Source organism: Sinohyriopsis cumingii, chromosome 15, assembly GCF_028554795.1.
Source record: "Sinohyriopsis cumingii isolate HCF-2022 chromosome 15, ASM2855479v2, whole genome shotgun sequence".
In the NCBI taxonomy this organism is placed as follows: Eukaryota; Metazoa; Mollusca; class Bivalvia; order Unionida; family Unionidae; genus Sinohyriopsis; species Sinohyriopsis cumingii.
Window position 1 is genome coordinate 124403369 of NC_142975.1, and position 19091 is coordinate 124422459.

Sequence of the window (19091 nt, forward strand, 5' to 3'; positions counted from 1 at the left end):
GTTCGTTAGGTTTTTGAAAGACAATAAAATAATATCTACCAGCCATTCTTTTATAAAATTTATAAACTGGACTTCACATTTTTTAAACTAACTAGCAGTGCATACTACGCTCTTGCCCCAAAACTCAGTGCAACGCTCGAATTAATAAAGAAATTACACACATATATACATATAGAAATATATAATACACAGATAAATAGTATTTGATGCACTTCGAAATTGGACAATGATAACTGAGTGAACAAATAGAGAGCAAAGCTTGTCGCACTTCGAAATTGGACAATGATAACTGAGTGAGCAAATAGAGAGCAAAGCTTGATATACAATTGAGGCAGAATCAATGAAATGTCGAGACCAACAACGGGAAGTTGAATATCATACTTTCATGTAACTAGCAGACCAGAATTAGTAAAATCAATAAGTAGTTTATTCATCTTACTTTAGATAGGAACACTGAAGTCCGAACACTGTTAACTGGTCATCAATCTTTTAATCGAACAAAAATGGCGTGGTTCTAAAAGCAATCAAAATAATCTGTAATAAATGTAATATTATTCATCATAATCGGAAATATATTAATGAAAAAAATAAATACCCTATTGAAAATGGTAGCAAAGGCGTAATACTTTATATTAAGGTTTTAGATAACCTACACCATATTATATCTTGAAGACTCTTAAAATTGTAAATATACCAACGGAGCTGGACAGTTGAATAATGGTGGAAAATTCCTGCTGTAGAAATAAAATCAACGTTTAAAACGGACGAGAAAACAGAATTTACTTATTTATTTCTTCCAGATGTCAACGGACTATCGCAAGAAGGAATATCATGACTAAATTAAGTATTAAGTCATTGTGATATGAATTTTAAGTGGCCAGGTACAAACTAGAACATCAATAACGCAGTCAGTTTCATCTGAGTGTAACAAAACATAAAAAAAAACGTTTATTCTAGTTAAAATTTAGCTGAACAAAGTTATAAGTCAAATTAAATATTTTACATAATTCAGCAAAATATTTCATATTCGAAATGTAGGTTCAACTGTGCTATTGGTAATGATGGAAAATTATTACTACCAGTGTGAGAATTAATTGCTTCTAATTGATAATATAAATAGAAAAAACAGAAGATTACATGACAACAAATGAAATAAGATATTTTGATGGGTTTCTTTTATTTAAGTTAGGATTACATATATCCGCATTGAGCACAAGTTTAATAACAGTTTAACATGTAAACAAAAAATTGTATGTAAAAAAAAACAACGTAAGAAAGTAAATGTGGCGAAGAGAAATAGCAAAGAATATTTATGAAAATATATAAAAACGACCCAAAAAAAATGAAAATAAACAACAACAACACAAATAATGATAAATCAGAGCGTATTCTACGTCATGTAATCGTTGTATACGTTCCTTGAATAGCTGGAGTAAGAATGCTGTTACGTAATCGATAGGTATGTTCCTTTAGTAGCTGGTGGAATAAATGTCACTAAGTTACATATGTTTACCACACATTTAAAAAAAAATATAAAAAGTGGTAGAAAATAGGGAAAAAAAAGAAGCGAAGCAACAACTTATGAATGGGTGGGAATGCAGTTTACGGTTGAAAATAAAGTATATTGTTGAAAAGAAAACGTAACGTAAGTGATTGGGTGTTTGCTTTTCTAAACTGATTTGTCTCGTGGGGGTGTAGAGGTACGTCGTTGATTTTGAAAATGTAACTAAGGCTGTTTGTGGATGATCTAGGGTGGATACAGGCAGATTTTGTAATAGAAAAATATGAATGTGAGGATGAGTGTGACGTAAGCTAGGACACAGATATCTTCGCTGGCCAAAGTTCCGATATGTTAACCCTATCACACCTCGACTAGCGAAGATGGGATATAGAAGGTATAAACTGCTTGCTGAAATTCATATACACAGATGTGTGGGCAGCATATCTGAAACTCTGGGCTTATATTGGTGTTGAAAAGTATCTCAATCATTGAATAAATTTAAAAATCGTTATCGAGAAAACCATTCATAATTATTTGCGATTAACGACATCGGCGTTCGTTAGTGAACAAAAAAACAGAATGACATGCTGCTTGTTTCCATCATGGAGTCAATAATCGCTGTTTAAATGTAAGGACAGATAAATCAACCATGTCAAGAAAGACGTTGGCTCTAAAAGCACTATTCCAGACACGGCAGTTGTTCACCGTTATTTGTTTCACATGACCTGCATATTTCACCTGTAGCTAAATGGGGATACGTATGTATACCATTGAGTCAGCATTGACCTCAGTACTGGGGCAGGTCAGGCGGTCAACATGCCACAGTTACGACATCCACGTACCATGCATGTATAGTGCACGTTTCCCCAGAGTGATCACAATTAGGATTTTTTTAACAGGTCTAGCGTGAAAGACGTTTGCTATCGTCAATACCAAAGTTCCCATATGATAACCTTATTTAACCTTGGCTAGCGGAGAAACAAGCAGGTCAGTCCATCGTACACGTAAACGTAAATCATATTGATTAGTAAGTATAAACAAGCAACATAATGAATTTATACGATTCTGCTTGTGAATTCTATCCTAGCTTCATTGTTGTGACCGATAATATCTAAATTACTTGTTACTCATAAAAGTTATAATACAACCTTCTCCCCCTAATATTCGATCATACCACCTTGTGTTTACTCCAATATTTTACACGAGAGCGTACTTTCTCACTTCGGTAGATTATCACATCATCAGCTAAGGGCCATGGACCTGCGTTACCGTATGTTTCTTCATTCCAGTTAGCATGTGTTCCTTCACCTCAGCGTAAGTTTCTTCATCTCAGTTACCATATGCTTCTTCGCCTCAGTTACCGTGCGTTTGTTTATCTCGGTTACCATATGTTTCTTTGTCGACAAATAATTGGCATCATTACGTATACTTTGCGTAAGAATGAAAAATATGTAAATATTTACAACGTAGTTACATGCATGATGTATTCGTTTTCTAATAGACGCAAGGAAATATTTTTACGAGTAAAAAATGAAACCTTGCAAAACCATGACAAACAGGACGAATAGTTTCCACTTTTGCGTGAAATATTTTCCTCGTTTCAGCTCAGATTTTATATGCCTCTTATGAGACTGGTGGATTTTTACCTACTGTGCCCAGGGCCGACAAGGGGTGGGGTAGGGGCAACCGGGGGTATATCTCCGGGCCTGGGCCGATCAACACTTATTTAATTTTAGAAAAGAAAATTTTTGTTTGAACATTAACTAGGAGAGGCCCGGGTGTTTCTTACACCAGGGTGCGTGATCGCTCTCAACAGCCCTGTCTGTGTCAATGCGATTATCGTTTACAACGAATATTGCTACATCAATAAAAAGATCCTCCGAAAATTTTGCACCAATTTTGGAACATTAACTTTTACATATAATGCTTCATATTGGGGTTATTCACTGCACCAATGATAGCCTCGGAGCCGACAGCCTATGGAGCGCAACATCTTTTGAAGTACAAATTGTAATGATGATTGTGTGTGTACATATTAGGGGTTCGCGCATTTATTTTGTTATTTATGCTTTCAAAAGTAATTTCTGTTACTTTGGCAAGCAGCGTTTGCACTCTTGTTCTGGTAACAGACGCTTAATCCAAATTTCGATAGTATCAATTTCGTTTTGCTATCAACACTCATCTTTCTCCTCCGATTTAATAAATAAAAGTATAATGAGAGTTGAAATCTGATAATCAGCAACCTTCTGCCATTATAAGTTATTCAGAGTTTTGCAATAAAACTTATACAATTTTCACAGAGTATACGAGGCATTGGTGCCTCTAAATATCGAATAAAAAAGGGTTATGGTATATTCAATCAGTGACAACTTGCACGATTCATGTGATTTGTTTGAGAAAGCTAATACCTAAAATTAACTTGTTGCTATATGAAATGTTTATATATATGTGTGTGTGTTACGGCACATCCTCATTGCTTGCGGAAATGTACATTCTTGGTATATTTTATACATGATCTGTTTATCATGACAGAGACAGAGAGACGGAGAGAGATACACAGAGAGAGAGAGAGAGGATATAAGAAGAATTTAATACGGACATATATCAAATCTAAGAGAGGAGATGTATTTCATAAACTAGAAATGAGCGTACTTGCAAAAGTAACATCGTCACAATGACGATTCTACTTTATCTCCCCAAAACCAAGGTTTTCCTAGTGGACACAATATTTTAAATGCTGCAGCAATTAAAAGTACATCAAACTTAACTCCAGTGAATTAATATCATTTTTACATTTCCAGACATTTCGACAGCAGGGCCTCGATATTCTTGCAAAAGTATTAACCCCCAAACTTACCTCCCGCTGTCTGGACCCATAACACAATTAATTTTACTATATATTCTCTGTTTAAAAAAATCTCAGTACTGAACCACACTGTGACAATCAATTCAAATCAAGTGTTAATCTAAAATACCTTCAAAGATGAGTTCACGGTGAAGTGCTTATCATAGTTCACCGGCATTTCTTTGAGAGGCTGGACTGTAAACAAACCAACGTGCAATGAAATATGGATTTTACTTCCGGATCATCACCAAAACATTATTACTCACTGTACACTGTTGCCGAAACACACACAGACAACCACACCATAAGCTCATATTCTTAAGAATAAACAATTACCTTTATATCCATACCAAGAATGCCTAAATCTAACTCGTGTAGCACCACCAAAAGGAGACAGGAAAAATGCTCTTAAAATAGACTGGGACTTAATTATGATCTGTCAAACGTTGTTTATTTGACGTTTAGGCTGAATGCTATAAGGCTCGATTTTTTAAAAGTTACTCGCACACCTCACCTCTGCCCGCATCAGTTCGAGAGTCGGCTTGACCAACGTGGGAAAGGTTGTCAATATCTTCCCCTGGACCCATGTGTCTTTTCCGGGCTCGTCGTCCATTAAATATACTGGCCGCCAGCCTATTGTACGTTGAAAAGTGGCGTTAAACCCACCCCTACCCCCAACGAGAAAATGTAATGCTGCCCTCTAAAGCCAGGCTCTGGTCAATGTTTAATTTACAGCGTAATAACGCCTTGTTAAAAAACTTATATGACACTAAATTGGCTTGTTAATTGATACCGGCATAAATCAAGACTGTTGTAACTTGGTTATTTTCACCCAATTTTCGGGATATCTTTGCTGTGAACCAACTCTACCACATAAAAGGTGATAAACGCTATGAACCAAACTCTAATATCCAAAGGTGGTTCACACTTTCAAACGAATGTGTTTAAATCACTTTTCTAGGCGCTATGATCTCTGATTTGTAGATTCATCAATTACGACCTATTATATTAATGGTTGTCTTACTTATTTTTCCTCAATTCCCCCAGGCCATGACGAAACGCAGCGGTCGTCCCTCCCCCCTTCCCCATCACGCTTGTCACGATGCAATATGTGAAGTAACAAAACAAAAAAAAAAGGCTTATGTCAGCAAAAGTCAGACATTGTTGGCCGTGGGGTATAGTGTAAAATACAGAGTGGAGTCGTGGAGTGGAGTCTCATCTCTGGCTCAAGTGAAGTAGTTGTGTGTGTGTGGGTGGGGGTGGGTGTCGGTTGGTCGGTTGGTTGGTTGGTTTTAACGTGTTTTATATGTAAGCGTTTGTGTCATCTTTAGGAATATTTCTAACTACAAGCAAAGGTAAATCATAACGACCTAATTTTCACACACAAGTAACTAATTTCCCTCCGGACGAAATTTAGTGGTTGCCTATATTGGAGGGGGGGGGGGCGTTTTTAAGGGGTTTAATGTTGGCCGAAATTGGAAGTTGTATCTCAGAAAGAAGTTTTGATGTTTATTTGGCATTTTTGTATGTTCTGTCGTAAAACTTGTTTGGTGTATTATTTTCTTAAACCTTGAAGACAAGCATGCATAGCAAAATGAAATTCTTACATCTAGTATAATTTTTCTGTAAAAGACCTTCATAGATGTGTTTTGGGCACTGAAGCAATAGAGCACTCAAATAGTCTAAGAAGATGCAGTGTTCTGCTAGAAATTGGTCAATATAATCGTATGAATGTGATAAAATTACATTTACACGTGAAACGTCTTTTTCTCATTTGAGTAGATTATCACATCATCAGCTAAGGGCCATGGACCTGCGTTACCGTATGTTTCTTCATTCCAGTTAAAATGTATTTATCGACTTCAGCATACGTTTCTTCGTCTCATTACCATATGCTTCTTCGACTCAGTTACCGTGCGTTTGTTCATCTCGGTTACCATATGTTTCTTCACTTCAGTCACAGTATTTTCTTCACCATGGTCACCGTATATTTCTTCCCTTCGTTATTATATGTTTCTTCATCCAGGTTACCCTGGTGCGCTGCAGAATTGTTTTTCGAGGTGGGCAGGCAAACATGTAGTAGTTAAGTTTTACGGATGTATGCCAGTACATGCTTAGTGGTGAAACGATGGAACGGGGGTGGGGATAACAAGTGCACCCTTGTCCCTATGTGCAGTCACCATATGTTTCTTAACCTCAGTTACCTTTTCTTCATCTAGTTACTGTATGTTTCTTCATCTAGTTATTGTATGTTTCTTCATCTAGTTACTGTATGTTTCTTCATCTAGTTATTGTATGTTTCTTCATCTAGTTATTGTATGTTTCTTCAGCTCATCATGTTTCTTCATCTAGTTACCGTGTGTTTCTTCGTCTAGTTACTGTATATTTGTTCATCTAGTTATTGTATGCTTCTTCATCTAGTTATTGTATGCTTCTTCATCTAGTTATTGTATGCTTCTTCACCTCAGCATGTTTCTTCATCTAGTTACCGTGTGTTTCTTCATCTAGTTACTGTACGTTTCTTCATCTAGTTATTGTATGTTTCTTCATCTAGTTATTGTATGTTTCTTCATCTAGTTATTGTATGTTTCTTCATCTAGTTATTGTATGTTTCTTCATCTAGTTACTGTATGTTTCTTCATCTAGTTACCGTGTGTTTCTTCTTCTTGTTATTGTATGCTTCTTCACCTCGGCATGTTTCTTCATCTAGTTACTGTATGTTTCTTCATCGAGTTATTGTATGTTTCTTCATCTAGTTACTGTATGTTTCTTCGTCTAGTTACTGTATGCTTCTTCACCTCAGCGTGTTTCTTCATCTAGTTACGGTATGTTTCTTCATCTAATTACTGTATGTTTCTTCATCGAGTTATTGTATGTTTCTTCACCTCATCATGTTTCTTCATCTAGTTACCGTGTGTTTCTTCGTCTAGTTACTGTATATTTGTTCATCTAGTTACTGTATGTATCGTCATCTAGTTACCGTGTGTTTCTTCTTCTAGTTACTGTATATTTGTTCATCTCGTTGCTGTATGTATCGTCATCTAGTTACCGTGTGTTTCTTCGTCTAGTTACTGTATGCTTCTTTACCTCAGCGTGTTTCTTCATCTAGTTACCGTGTGTTTCTTCATCTAGTTACTGTATGTTTCTTCATCTAGTTACTGTATGTTTCTTCAACTAGTTACCGTGTGTTTCTTCATCTAGTTACTGTATGTTTCTTCATCTAGTTACTGTATGTTTCTTCGTATAGTTACTGTATGTTTCTTCACCTAGTGACTGTATGTTTCTTCACCTAGTTACTGTATGTTTCGTCATCTAGCTAATGTGTGTGTCTTCATTTAGCTACTGTGTGTATTGTCATCTAGTTACTCTATGTTTCTTCACCTCAGTGACCATATGTTTCTTCATCTCGTTGCTGTATGTATCGTCATCTAGTTACCGTGTGGTTCTTCGTCTAGTTACTGTATGCTTCTTCACCTCAGCATGTTTCTTCATCTAGATACGGTATGTTTCTTCATCTAATTACTGTATGTTTATTCCTTTAGTTACTTTATGTTTCTTCATCCATTTAATGTTTCTTCATTAGTTACCGTATGTTTCTTCATGTAGGTAATGGATGTTTCTTCACCGCAGCGTGTTTCTTCATCTAGTTACTGTATGTTTCTTCATCTAGTTACTGTGTGTTTCTTCACCTAGTGACTGTATGTTTCTTCCTCTAGTTACTGTATGTTTCTTCATCTAGTTACTGTATGTTTCTTCATCTAGTTACTGTATGTTTCGTCATCTAGCTACTATATGTGTCTTCATTTAGCTACTGTGTGTATTGTCATCTAGTTACTCTATGTTTCTTCACCTCAGTTACCATATGTTTCTTCATCTCGTTGCTGTATGTATCGTCATCTAGTTACCGTATGTTTCGTCATCTTAAAAGACATAACGATGATACTTTCGCTGAAGCTTAGAATCTCCATTGACTGAAAAAAGACTATTTTAGTAACTAACCTAATATTTGTATTTGATTTTTATCTATCTGGACAAATTAATATTTAGTAGCTTCACAACAAGATGAAAGCAATTATTTTTTGGTCTGGATACAGAGCTTGATATACATTTGAAAACCAAGCCCCAGAATCGTTGATGTTAGATCTGTGATTTATGGAGGAGAAAATAGGCTGTATCACCTTTTCATGGGAAGTTCAGCCTACGACAAAGGTAGCTTCGTCGACCCAAGCTGAGCAACCTGAGCTAGTCAGATAAATGACAGTACATTGTTCCCCACCAGTACTGTAATAAGATACATCCAGTGTTAGGGCTGACGATACATTGATTAGCACGGTTGCTTTGTTCATTCACATTTTCTGTATTTGTAGTAACATACATACATACATACATACATACATACATACATATATATATATATATATATATATATATATATATATATATATATATATATATATACACACACATTTATAAACATATATATATATATACACATTTATAAACACACATATATATATATATATATATATATATATATATATATATATATATATATATATATATATATATATATATATATATATATATATACATACATACATACATACACACACACATACATATAATTTTGTGTCCACACGCTGATGCCGGAAAACTTAGAAGCACGAGTTTACACAAAGTAATTCTTTTTCATTTAAAATCATTGGAATTCTTTGTTAAAAAAATATTTTGTACATTGTTATTACATTTCTGGTTTGTTTTTACATTCGTTGGTTATTGTGAAGTTAGAAAGTGTTTAGGTTGTCAAAATGACAATGCTGTGGCCAGTACAATTCGTTACTCTAGACAGTAATAGCTCTTACACGTTTGCCATTTTCTAACAGCTCTGCTTATGTTGTTTTTTACTGGATTACGACGGAAACCATATGACAAATTAGCATTTGTAACGTAATGTTCACTTTAGACACGGAGCATCATTTATATGACATATAATCAGACAAGACATCATGTATATTCCAGATGAACGGTTATAAGCTGTTAATCAAGTGTTGATTTCATGATGTTTGGATTAGTTGTGACACCATATTTTAATCACCTATGATATATATGTAATATAATGTGGGTTAAGCCTGAAAGTACGAGTCTTTGTTCGTATATAACGTCAACTCTTCAACAGTTAGTTAATATATCATCATCTTTCTCTCCTGATATATTTGTTAACGAGTAGCTCCTGTTCAAGTTGGTTTTTGCACTGTGTATGTATATATATATATATATATATATATATATATATATATATATATATATATATATATATATATAATCATGAAACGTGTCAAGATATGAACAGCATTAGGTCCAGTTGCTTCTTTATTTTTTTGTGTTTATTTATTTATTTATTTATTTATTGAAAGGTTATATTTGACTTCACTAGAACCTTAAGAACATTTTGAATTTTTCACCTACTGTGACATTTCAAATATGCCGACACAGTTTCAAAATATGCACGAGTATTCCTTCATATACTAAAGTACACACATTTTAGTACAGTAATAAAATGGCATTGAATGATATCATTTTTATAATACATTAAAGTATTCACAATATTCATAGAATGAACTTAAACATTTTGGGAATTTCTTAAACTTGATTAAGTTTTTCTTATTGTTGCTTACTTTCATTTGACACTTGCGGAATAATGCAAATATAAAGAGATTCCCCACTGAAGCAATTATTGTTTTCACAACAAATACTGTGCAGAATCCTTGATGAAATTCTACCTAGTAGGTATTTTTTTCTTTTTGGTCTTTTATTGGTCTATTTATTTATTTTGGTCGGGATTATTTTGGGGTGGATGGGGTTGGGATTTTTTGCAACAGCGACAGTGTTATCATCACAGGCTTTGACAAAACCACATAAAACAACAATGAACGCTATAATTTCGTCTCGATTTTTGAACTCCAAGCTCCAGCACTCCTAGTCCGAGTTTCCTCTGACCCTTGCCACCCCATTGTTTGATATTCGGACATTTATGTTGGGGTGTAGGGTCAGAGCGGATTCCCTATCGAAAAGTTGGAATTCGCCGACACCATTTGGTGTCCGCATGGGGTAGCCGCTTACAAGCCGGCCCAGCAAACTTGAACGACCTTTCATCGAAATACACCTGCATGAAATCGATTGGAATATGATTTATTTTCTCAGAAATTGCGATCATAGCATTCGTTATGTCTTTAATCCTCTGATACACAAGACGAACGTACATCATTGCTAAAATTTGACCTGGATCTGGCCATTTGCATTCCTAGTCACGTGACTACACAACTCTCGCAACCTACATCTTAATGACATCAGAGGTCATACAGTCGCGTGGTATCAACAAAAAACCATTTCTAGTGTTGCTGTAGGAAAACAAGTCGAACATATAAATAAAAGTCGTGTAATTTTTCTAGAAAAATGAAAAAACAAACTTCTCAAAATATTTATTGTGAATACAACGACAAAAATCTGTAAATGTTGCAGCAATTTGAAGAAAACCAGATTCACTACGAAGAACACGTGTTAATGTGGTAGTCACGTGACACCAACAAAAACCATCGCTGACACGTGCTCGGTACTTCTTGAAAATGGTTTTCTCCACCCTACTGCGATACCGACAGGATTCTGTTCGTTGTTCTCAAAATAAATGTGTTGAGAATTGAGTGTGCATTATAATTATTTAGAAACATTAAGTGACTTCTATATAATATGTCCAAAGTCTATGTACAACAATTTGGAAAATTTGTTTATTATCGATATCACGTGACTATATGACCTCTGATGGCATTGACATGTAGTCTGGTTCCCTGACCTCTCTCCTCATAACGGAGTGGAGAGAGGTCAGGAAACCAAACTAATTGACATATAGGTTCCGAGAGTCGTATAGTCATGTGACTCTGAATGCAAATGACCAGATTCAGGTCAAATTCAGCAACGATGTACTTTCGTCTCGTCTGTCAGCGGATTAAAGACATGACGAATGCTATGCTCACGATTTTTGAGAAAATAAATTATATTCCAATCGATTTCATGCAGGTATATCTCGATGAAAGGTCGTTCAAGTGTGCTGGGTCGGCTAGAAAGCGACTACCCCACGCAGACACCATTTGGTGTCGGCGAATTCCAACTTTTCGATAGGGAATCCGCTCTGACCCTACACCCTAGCATAAATGTCCGAATATCAAACAATGGGGTGGCAAGGGTCAGAGGAAACTCGGACTACAGCATTCCACTCTGTGTTTTACACTATGCCGTTTATAGGGACTGGTGTACTCTATGTTCTTGCGGTCGTTGACCGTGCAATACAATTTAAAAAAAAAAAAATGGAGATATGTTATCATATGCGTTTGTTCTGACAGAGTGAGAACATACATTTACAAAAATAATACATTCCGCCCTGGAATCCAGTGTTTTGTGATCTAGGAGTATGATGATAACAAATTTTGCTAGGGTTAATGTAAATTGCTTTTGTATGTAGTGTAGATCGGCCGCTGCAGCAGGAACTGCTTTTGTTCAGATCGCATGGAAGTTACTGTACTGCGGCGTGAGCGCTGGAGTCTCCACAGATAAAAACACATTCATATGCACAGTCTCTTCCTGAATTTTGACAGTCCTTCTTGGTCCTAGGCAACAGTTTGGCACCACTACCTGGAGATGTGACTAAAAAAAAGCTAACGTTGTACGCTCATGGTTAAGTATCTGCATTAATATTTTCCTGTTTGCACTGTATATAATCTGTTACACTTGGAACCGTGGATTTTGGTGCGGAGATGCATTTCTGTGAAAATTACACACTCTTCACTAAGCAAGTCACTGTAGCCGGCACTTCACGCTTCAATGAAATTGCTTATATTTGTTTTTACTTTATTCCTCATGCTCTGTTTATGCAAGTATCAAACTGGAGGATTGCATGTACCCCTGTTATTGTCACACACTCATAACAAAAGGAGGTCTCCGTGACGTACATTTCACTGGTTTGTACTAGTTTTTTCATGTAGCCGTGTAGCTCCTGTCCAAGTTAGTTTTTGCATGTTATGTACACCCTAGTGTACTTAAAGTCATGAAACATGTCACAGAGCTGTAGCTTACTGACAGGGATGTCATGGGGGATGTGCTGTAAAATTGATGTAGTCTATATAGGAAAATTAAAAAGCCGTCAAGTTTTGCCCCCCCCCCCCATCAAGTTTTGCCCCCCCCCCCGGAGAAAAGTTGAAATGACGTTCCTGCTTGATGAGTACCACACTCTAATCACAAGAGTATGTCACTGTGATCCACATCTATGTTTCATCAACTTGGAATCATTTGCATGCACTGTACATGCCAGAATTTTCAAGCTAGATGATTGTTTACATCTCTCAATTACACAAATGAATGAATGAAATTAATGAAATGCCTACGTTATTTTCAGCGAATACACACATTCAAATCTTTATCATACATGAAATCATCTAAGATCAGTGAATTCAAACGGATTCTCGTAACTCATATCAACTAAAGTAATGCATGAAATCTTAAAATACCCAACTCCTATACAAACAAGACGACAAATTCAAACAATTCGTCAAACTTATATAAAGAAGATCATTGTACGAATTCAGACAGATGAGCTCAACACAGTTATACGCATATCTAGAATATTGATCTACGAATTTAAACAAACAAATTCATGTAAATATAAGCAAATAACTTCAAGCAAATCATTGTATTGAATCAATGAATTACATGAGATTGACGCAAATACCTTGTGCTTTCAATCTTTGTTCGCTTCTACCGCCGAATTGTGTCCGTCGACTTTCCCGACATCCGGACCCTTTGACAAATATTTTACGAGATAATTTCTTCTAAATTTAATTTCGGTACCCCTATATTTTCACTCTTGCAAGGAAAATGCAGACTGATTATATTTTTCAATGAGGGCAATTTTAAAGCTAGGAAATTTCGTGTGGGAACCACGCCCCTTAATTAACGTAACCAGTCAGGACTAAATATATCTACCGCCTTTTATAACTAAGCGCAAATTTGTGGTCAGTCTGACTTCTAGATTTCCAAACCTTATTCTGGACAAACTCAAATCTGACAGTTCCGATGTAAAACCGAAGATAACCTTCCCTTTTCTAATCGTCTAACGGTTAAATAAACAAAGCCTTCATTAAGAATCACTTCCTCTCCCGTCACAGAAATTAGAAATCATTGCAGAATAGCGATTTAACAAGAACCCGTCCCAATAAATCTAATTAATTGTTCTCTGGCCCAAATTAATGTGCTCTTTATAGATCGACAGAAATTTGCACCCTTACGTAGTAATTGTTTTATAACATATCATTGGAATGGAGAAATTTGATATAAATTCTGATGTTTGAGTGACTCGAATAAACATGAAAAGGGTGTTTCTTGACTCCCTCCCTGATAATACAAAAAAGGTATTGTATCAGTCACAAGAAGTCTCTGAATGTTTATACCCATTTAATATATGTACGAAAATCACCTGTCCAGCGGAGACTACCAAGAAAGAATAAAATAGCTTATTCTAGAAAATCCAGGTGCTTATACAGACACCTCAAGTATCACTCAATTCTGGAAACAAATTAAAGGGACAAAAAGACTTTGTATAAAAAAAGATTGATTAACTGAAGTGTCTACACACACGTTTCCCAAGGAAGCGTAAAATTACCCTCGAACTGGTCTTTTCTAGACACGTGGATGACCAACATGAAACTAGAACATGTGTTGACGTTTTAACGAGTATAATTAATGAATGCCATAACGATCATTGCAGATCAATATACAAGAGTCCGCTTAAACAAACAAGGTAGAACATATATCAAGAATAATGGGCGATCTCTTCATTTACCTGAACAAAAATACAATCTTGCAAATAGAATAGATGTGATCAGCCGTGTATTCGTTGGGAACCAACTAAAATTAATATGCTACCCCGAGCACATTAAACGTTAGCAAAATTTTGAGACTTAAATTCCAAACATAAGTCCAAATATAACGACTATACAGGATAGTTTTTTCTTCTAGTTTTGTATGAAAGTAAACTGAGATGCTAGCAGTGTAGTTTTCGGCTAGGACAAATATGGCCCTAGCTACGATGTCGTAGCCTCAACTGGATTTGTTGTGGTTGAGGCTACGAACTGATCCCATATCATGTAATGGAGCAAAAAAATTCGTCACTAAAGTCAGAAAAACAAACAGTGTAGAAATCAAATACATAAGTATAATCGTATCGTGGAAGAAATTTGGCTTATTTTGAATTTATTAAGCCCTTACGCGATAAAATAAATTGGCATGGTTACTCTAACCTTATCCTGTCCGCCATGACAGATAACGCGAGACTTCCGCCGTGACCCCTTTTCTACGTTAAGTCTTGCTAGACCATATTTTGGATTTTCTACGCTATAAAATTATCAATTAAGTGCGAATAATCGCTTCTTGGTGGAATTTCAAAGTTGCCGGTAAACCGTATTTACTTTTAATGCGCAGAATTTCTGACCCAAACGGCGCCAAAATTTTACTACGATTTGTTTACATTTCCAAAAAAGGCGCCAATGTCCTTATATGGCACACAAACAAACGAGGCTGAGAACGGAAGTAATCATTATTTGAAATAATATGGTGGACGATCTAAACGAAAATATCGGCTAAAAAAGGTAAACGAGATTTTACAACTATTTCTACAATGATTTTCGATACTTCCGGTATTAAATAAGAGGACTACTCAATTTATTGGATTACATGCAAGGAATATGTTTAAAGTTTTATTATTAGGCTAAAGGAACGCCGGGTGTGAATCACACCCGGCTTGCTCCATTAACACGTATATGCTCATGTTAGTACCCTGTCCACGAGGTACGAGTAAGGGTACTAATATTAGTACTAATATGGCCCAAGTATTGAGAATGATAAATTGAGAAAATCGCTATCAATGGCAGTTGATGAGAAAAATAATGAAGTTATATGGTATTTGTATATAGAAAGAAGTTTGAATACGCATCGACTTTCGGCTGCAAAAGCTCATTGTCCACTTTAACCACGTGATCTTCATGATTCTAAATTTAACATTACACTCGGAAAAGACGTGATGAAAGTCCACGATCTTTAAGCATTTCTTTGAAGTAAGATATAATTACTTCAAAATCAACTGTTCAACATAGGGATATATTTGATATCAAGTTGCATTCTATTATAGTTACATTACCATACAGAGAATCGTATACATAACATTAAATACTACTCTGGCGGAACGTTTGATTTTGCCAGAATTAGCTTAAAGATGTTTTAAAACGGTGTAAAACAAAGTTAAGAAGAAATTAGTCCAGCAATGCTCTTCAGTTTAGCAGTAGAGAGAAATCTTAGTGACTGCAGAAGGCCTGTAAGTTCTGTTTTATTCCCATTGTTTTAGCTTAAATAGTAATTTACAGAAAGACACAGAGTATTTAATGAAAAGTAAAGCAACCCAAAAAGAGTAACATTAGCGTCAACATCGACATCAACCGCAGTGAGGGTTATCAAATTAGCTTCATGTCCAGTACACATTTTGGTCTTACACGAACTTCTTCTCGAAGTCAATTTCTGCTTCTTTCGCCATAGCCATCGCTTGCCTCAATAAGTGACAATTCTAACTCTAACTTTAATCTGAAACTTTCCCAATAGCAACTCCACCAAAATCCAAGTAAAGATTTCATCAAAACTGAATCCATAATTTAAAAAAACTAATCCGCCAAAACTCCACAAAAACCAACGGCAAAGATTTTATCAAAACAGAATCTACGGTTTTTAAAGTCCACCAGCATTCCACTAAAATCTACGGCAATGGTATTGAAAGACTGATCCCACCGTCTTTTTTATAGTGTATTAGACTTAAAATAATTTAACCAAATCCAAACGCCCTATAGCTATCGATATGGTCTTATATCCCTTTGAAACTTATTCAAATTGTGTTGGGATCCCACCGATGCCACCAAATCTTGTAGTGATCTTTTGACAATACAGAGAAATGACAGTATAACTCTGAACCGTCTTTAAAATACCATTTCTGATTGTATAACCCAGAATGACTGATAGAGCATAAGTCACTTGTTTTCACATTGACAAGATATCACTCAATTGACAAGATATCACAAAGTCAGTTTACTGGTGATGAGAGTAGCTTTGACATTCAAACAAACATTCAACTTACACAGCCCTGATCGGGCTGCAATTGCGCTGACACTGGGTCACACATGTCCATCATCTGTTCTAGAAACATGTATCGTTATAATACTCACATAATAGCATCTTAACAATTGAATTCTGCGTTGAGTTTGGCGAGGTATTCCCATTGTGATGTGTATGTCACTTCTATTCAGTATATTTAGAAGCACTGTCTTTAGCAAAAATTCAATACTAGATTCACATTATACATTATTCATGTGCGATCGAACTGTTTAACTGAACTTATATAAATTGCAGAACTTTTAAATGATGATCTTCAACTAAAGTTTAGTTTAATTGAAACATTCTTATAATTTTTTAATTTTTTAACCGCCGTAAACTCTATACTCATTTAAGTTAATTTTCATGAATCTCTTAGTCATTAATGACAATTCTGTTGAAATTTTACACATTCGAACATATCAATCCTTTTCTAGCTCATAATGTGTTAGGGGAGTATATTTCTTGCTTGATTTCGTAGTGCTTCATACATTATAGAAATATAGTTCTTGAAATATAATATCACTATTTTCCATGTGAAATTTAAATGATTAACCTTTATCCTTTATCATAAATTTTAGCAAAGGTCCATCTGCACCACCATGACTATCAATCCTTCAGGGCAGCCTTTGTTCTTAAAACAAATACCAGATGCATCGCTGGTCTAATGATGTTTAATCTTTCTTTTGTGTGTTAATCAATTACTGTTTTCGCACATTCCCATCCGTACTAATATTGGATCAGCTTATGTTATTGATAGTGTCTGAAATACCTGACCAAACATAAATCACGTACACAATCTTCTTCATTTAACATATCATTTCGTTTCCAACACGAAATATTTGCTGTTATCGAGTTTTCTTCACAACCAAAGGCCAGACAAGGTTAGCGGTGAGAGTTAATTATCTAAGTCTGCCCAAAAGTGCAAGTCAGATTCAAAGCTCGTACTGGCGACCTTCTAGCTACAAGACAAGTCAGGTCCTCTAACCCCCACCCCCATTTCCTCATCGAGCACTCCCCATCGTGAACACTTCTGTTCATACATGCACGAATATGAGCCAACAGTGACAGCAGTATCCCCATTAACTACTCTCAATTCTGTATGCGTAAATCTAAAGTCTGCATGCATACGCAGAATCACGCATCAGAACACGCATCTACATACAACAACTCTCGAGGTTTAGCTGCATATATCTGCAGATGATGAATACATTCAGATACTTTGATAGTGGTTCTCCAAACGTTAATACCATATAATGACAACATTATGCAACGATTCACACAAGCTAAATGAGAAATGGGTAGGCGGGATCACCTTACGCAGTCTGCCCGATAATGTCATTCAACGCCTATTGAATTCGAATAAGGAGGACCAAGGGCCATGCAGAAATCGATTAAGACTACGATTGCCTCAGTTGAATGCGATAGTGTCGTTGTTGTTTCGCTCGAATGTGATAATCGCAAATTGGTATTAAAAAAGGAAAAAGATTTAAAGATTGCGAAAGTGGCACATGCGCACTAAACGATATATACTCCGAATAGTATTGGCTTATCCATGGTTCCTTAGGTCCTTAAATAATTATATTGATTTATTGCTGCGATGGTCTGAGCTTGCTCTTATCACAATGTATAATGCAATAATAGTTTAGATTTGATTGCATCAAATAGTAAATGGATGAATAATGCTTTATGTATTTTACTATCGGCATATGTCTTTGCTCTGGCACGTGAAAAGCGTGATCAAACAAATACATTCAAACGGTTATGCAGAACGTCATTCAAAAGATCTGAACATGAAACCCATTAAAATTCACACATCTAGATTTCAAAACTAGACTATCATACATGACAGTGGACATTGTCTTGGCTTTACAGTCGAAAAATAAGCGAAAGTGGGTCCCTTTTTTCACAAAAGCCAAGTTACTGAACTTATTGGTACGCGTTAAGACGCGGACTACGTTAAGTCTGATGAAATGTACCCGAGATCATTGTAAGAAAGAACACCTATTTGACCGAAGTGACAAACTGACATATCTGTGCAGCGCAAAGCTCGTGTCGGTGTAGAAAGTAGTATGTGCGCGATTAATTGATTAATAATGAAAAGTGATGATTATGTCTTTAACAAATTATGGATAGAAAAGTTAAGACATTTATTGCGTCAGAAAACATTTACCGCCATTAAAATTAGTATATTAGATTGAATTAAGAACAACAGTTTGCTTTATCAAAACCACGAGATCTTGACGTGAAAAAAAAAATATAACCGATTACAGTGTATGTTCTCGATCAATGAGTGAAAACAACGGGTTCCCTTCGGGCATATGTAAACCCATAGAAACTCCATAATAATATAAATTAATCAACTTGCAATCGTGGTTACACCTATTTGTCACAGCATAGTATCGTCCCTGACGTATGTTTCTGTGAAAGTGTGCTTAAAACATGTATTTTTTACACACTCTACACCAATAACGGTCCACTCACAAGTTGCTGAGGTCCGTAAATCGAGCT

At 35.7% G+C, this 19091-nt stretch overlaps 1 long non-coding RNA gene across 1 annotated transcript in view; it reads left to right on the top strand.

The window, feature by feature from the left end:
* LOC149782677 (uncharacterized) overlaps nt 1-19091 on the top strand; it is a 129105-nt gene that overhangs the window by 66501 nt on the left and 43513 nt on the right. The window lies entirely within an intron of this gene.